This window comes from Centruroides sculpturatus, unplaced genomic scaffold (genome assembly GCF_000671375.1).
Source record: "Centruroides sculpturatus isolate CEXI.00-Female unplaced genomic scaffold, Cexi_2.0 scaffold768, whole genome shotgun sequence".
Lineage (NCBI taxonomy): Eukaryota > Metazoa > Arthropoda > Arachnida > Scorpiones > Buthidae > Centruroides > Centruroides sculpturatus.
The window spans coordinates 414,148-419,265 of record NW_019386336.1 but is presented as its reverse complement, the minus strand read 5'-3'; the positions used below and the strand labels follow the sequence as shown (position 1 = coordinate 419,265).

General features: G+C 27.6%; 1 protein-coding gene across 2 annotated transcripts in view; it reads left to right on the top strand.

Annotated features, from left to right (window-relative positions):
• Positions 1 to 4,439: 4,439 nt before the first annotated feature.
• Positions 4,440 to 5,118, top strand: part of LOC111614587 (protein VAC14 homolog) — a 68,927-nt gene continuing 68,248 nt past the window's right edge. For both annotated transcript variants that reach the window (XM_023355958.1, XM_023355959.1), the window contains exon 1: positions 4,440 to 4,498. The gene's annotated coding sequence lies outside the window, so the exon portion shown is untranslated. The remainder of the gene's footprint in view (positions 4,499 to 5,118) is intronic.

The window sequence follows — 5,118 nt, the reverse complement described above, 5'->3', positions numbered from 1 at the left end:
AATATAATTTTTAATCACAAATCATTAAAATTTAAAATATAGTTTAAATTATCTTCTTAATCATCTAGACATGTCTAATCATTGCTAATTATTGTTAGCTATAACCAATAGTTATAGATTAGATAATTTGTAAAATGAACTAACCTTAATATCAAACTATATAGTTTTAATTATTGCTGAAATTTAAGTTAAATAATTCATTTTTAATAAAGATACTAACATATAGGTTAGGCTATTTTAATCAGTCCAGTGGAATAACTTGAAAAATACTTATCTTACAATAAAAACATTAATAATAAATGTTAGACTTCAAGGGATCACAAAATGTGCTATCAGTTTCATCATAGATTGCTTGATTGGTGAAAATGGGGTCATCTTCATTTTCTTAAATGGGAACCCTCATGTTTTATTGCATATTCTGATTCTACATAAAAAATAAATAGAATTTTTATCTAAAACATTTTTTTGAAAGATGCACTAATCATAAGTTATGGACATTTGAATTTTACATGGCCACCATATCATGCATATATGAATCTGTGGATGTCTGTGAATTTCACTGAAAAAGAAAGAAAAATGCTTAAAAACTTTTTATAATAAGTTCTAGCTTACTGTGCTTAGAACTTAAAAAGTCGTTAGGAAGCAATTATTACTTGATTGAATTATTATTTTTGTTGAAATAATGAACTGATACAAAACTAGTGCCACAGCAATCAAGCTTGTGATAAAGAGAGGACATTGATCTTAATTTCAACAAATAACAGTTTTGTAAACTTTCTAGCATTTTTTTTCCAGTGAAATTCACAGACATCAACAGATTCACGTATGCACAATCTTGCAGTTGGATTAATCTTCAAGCACTCACAACTTCTGATTAGTATAACTTTGAAAAAATGTTTTAGATAAAAATTTGTTTATTTTTTATGTAGAATCAGAATATGCAATAAAACATGAGGGTTTCCATTTAAGAAAATGAAGATGAGCAGTAGTTGTAAGAAGTAGCTGATCATTGATTTCATTATCTTCTAGCAAAAAGAATGAATATCATAGAAACATTATACATTATTTACATTATGAGACATTCTATCAAAAAGCTTTTGATAGAATGTCTCATAGTTAGAGTTGCCAAATTCTGAGGTGTTGATTTTAGTAGATGACCATTCCATAAGTAGAAAATTCTGAGAGATAATCTTAAAAGCAAAATTACCACATAAGATAACTGTGGAACATATATTTCTTATTACCGAAAAACCACAAATCAACAATTTAATCTTCATTGAACAACAAAAACACTAACTAAACCTATAAATACCTTGAAATTCATGTTAAATCTTGAATGATTTAACATGAATTTCCTAACAGAATTGTAGATATTTGAGAACATGGTAATCTAAGAAACTCAAATATATTTTTGAACTATGTTTAGATGAACATGGTGCATTAATTTGATTTTCTTAGAATGACTGCTGACATTGAAAACTTCAGCAGAACATATAATAGAAAAAAACTAATGATGATTTTTTCATACCCATTTTTATTGTGGGTCTATAAAAATTGTTTTACCCTCTCATATTCAGTTTTTTGTATCAGTTTTGCTTGTACTTTGGCTTCTTTCATTTACTTTAAATAAACAAAAGTTTGTCTTTGACACTGGTCCAAATATGATGCCTTTAAATTGTACTACAAAAGGAGTTGTATGCAAAGTTTCAGCTCTACAATTGATAGAGTATATAGATTTTAGGTAACAGATATACAGAACATCACACATTTTCATTTTTTTAAGAAACAAAGTTTTATTACTTTTTGTTCTCTTAATGTTCACTTCTTTAAATAAAATCTTGATCTGCTACTTGAGATGAGATGATGCAAAAAATTAAGCTTATTGAGCTCCATTCATCAAATTACATTGAGGAGTATTTGGAGGAAACATATTTTCATATGTATGACAGAGTGACTTATATACATATAAAAGTGTTTAATAAGAAAATGCATTTGTATCTATGAACATTTAATTACTTAAAAATATCAAGCAAAACAATTTACAACACACACACACACACACACACAAAATAATCCACTTTTGATATATGTTCCATATAGTTATCATGAATATTACAAAACAGAATGGATACAGAATATGGCATATGGAAGGGTTTCTGAACAATTTTTTATCATTTTGATAAAAGATTGTTCTGAGGATCATTCAGAAACTCTTCTGTATTCTTTCCATAGTATTGTGGTTTTCAAGAACATCAACATAAACTAATTTCCAATTTAATAATATTTCATAAGACAGTCATCTTTTGAGTAAGTTGGTGAAGTAGATCTCAAACCAGAAGTTGGAAGAATTTCAACATTTTTGTCAATTTTCAGGAGGCTCCCAGCTATATATCTCAGATGGCAGGGAGCCTCCTGGAAATTGATCAAATTATTTGTACAAATTTGTTTATAAATGACCTCAAAGGTCATTTATATACACAGAAATAGACAGACAAAGACAGACACAGAATTTTATCAACTTATCCAAGTAAGTGAGTGGTTCTCCAAAGATATCAATAGGAAATTTTAACTTGAAAAATGAAATAACTACTTCACATTCAAAAAGAAAATATAAAAGCTGGAAGAAATTATTTAGAAACTACAAAATTAATGCATGCCATAGATGAAGATTGGTATAAATATATAGGAATTGAATAAGTAGGAACTATAAACCTTGTAATGATGAAAACTGCAATAGGGAAAAACATTCCTCTGTAGGTAAAAACTTATTCAAAACCTATTTTGATGTATTGTACAAAACAGTTTTACATCCATCAATATTTACATAATTCCAGTTTTAACTTATTCTTAAATATTATGAAGTAGATTAACACAAAACTGGTAGACAAATAGAAAGATAAGAATACATCTAATATAATAATAATATCATTGCCTAATATAAAGAGTATACATCGCCTAAGTAATAAAGACTATTTCTATATAAGGATGGGTAGCAGTACAGTACATCAACATCAAAATTTTTTCTACATGCAACAAGTAACAACAATACTACACAAAGGAATTGTGAAGATTGGAATCAAGTTGTCCCTATACTATATAGATTGCAATAAAACAAGAAAATTGACAGTGTCATTGATAGAACAAAAATATGGCAATTGTAGATGTGAAAACCTTTATATGATTAATTAATTAATCTCCATGATCTCAATCATTCTTTTGTTGACAAGCTGATGTTAAACATTTGGTTAGTCAGATGTCTTTACTTAACATAGATAAGTTTTCCTCAGCAAATGAGGTGTTGGTGAATTTTCTATTTTTGTGCTGAGAGTGATTTCTGATATAGATATATAGTTTAATTATAATAGTTGTGAAATTTAACACACTACTGCTAATGTGATATTGTATTCTTTGTTTAGGAGCTTATTTTAAAACTTTACTTCACATTTTGTTTGCATAAAATCAAATCAAAATGTCTACAGATAATATTAACATCAGGCGTATTATGTATATTTTTTAAGTTTCATAAAGGATATAACACTATACAAACAGCAAAAAGTTCTTGTAGTATATGAGGAAAATGTTCCTAAATGTTGGACATGTCAAATGTGGTTTTGGAAGTTTTATTTAGGAAATTTTGAACTAAAAGATACAAAATGTATAGGGTGCACAAAAACTGTTGAAGAGAAATTTCAGGTTGAAATTGTTAAAAATCAATGAATAACAACTTGTGAACTTGCAACAAATCTTAGTGTGTCACCGACATAATAATTGTTTCATATGCAATAAGTAAAAAAAAAAAAAAACTGGATTGAGTATAATTTTGTCTGACATAGGTAGATGGCTAAGGTTTCATTTTATTTTTAAATTAGTTAGACATTTTTATCATAGAAAACTTTTCTTATGGATGACAAAGTTAAAATTAAAATATTTGTTATTAAAAATTTGTTCTAGTGAGTGGTGATTGTTCTGTTGAGCACTGGGGTACCAGTGTATTTGATTAACATGATTTTGATATATGGGTAGTATTGAGAGTTTAATTAATTGCATTAATTAAGGGATACCTGAAGTTAACACTAACAATTTAGAATTAGTGTGGCATGAAAGTATACATAAATACACAAACTATGTATGGAAAGTAACAGAAATGGCATATGCAACAAGTTAACATGATACTGCTAATTGTTTCTAGCACAGGAGTAATAACACACAAACTTTGATAGTCTAATGACACTAAATCTACCTCTATGCTTCTACATGACTTTACATGAAGAAGTAATGATGAAAACTTTCCAATTTACTCAAAAGTTTCTTAATATTCAGTAATACATAAGAAAAATTTACTATTTGTTATAAAGTGTTGTTATTAGCAATAATTGGTTTTCATTATGTTGTAAATAAAATAAATTTTAAACTAAATATATTATCTTCATTACAGCTAGCAGCTGATCCTGATCAAAATGTAAAAAATGGATGTGAATTGCTTGATAGATTATTAAAGGTATGTTGTATATTTGCTAATTATATTTTTATAAACATAATTTAGAATTTAATATATGAGTAAAATGAGATTAGATTCTATTCTCACTTCCTCAGCTGTTTACTTACAAATATAATCAAACACCAAACACTTGCTGAGCTTATTATTAATTTACCATTCAAATGCTTTCAGCCTACTTCTAATAGGCCATCCTCAAGAAATTACTGTTCTACTATCGAATACAAAGCTTTCGAACAATTTTTAAATTTAAAATTTTAACATATTTTTAAAATTCAAAACATAAAATACTAAATATTTAACCAAAAAATAACATATTATATACAATGTAAAAATAAACCTATATAACGTATAATATACATTACACGAGTTAAAATCGCCACCAGTTTAAGGGTTTTTAATTCCCATTTGTTTTTCTATCACGTATTTCCATGCTGTTGGAAGAGCATTGGCGTCCTTGGCGTTTAAGCAGTTGTTATTTATTTTGCTCTTATATATCTCCATTTTTTCCATACCAAAGGCAATAGTTGGGGAATGGACCGGTTTAATTATCTTTGCCTCATCCCACTTTACACTTGCTCCATCCGTTTGTACCATAATTGCCAAGATGGTGTTGTTGTGCC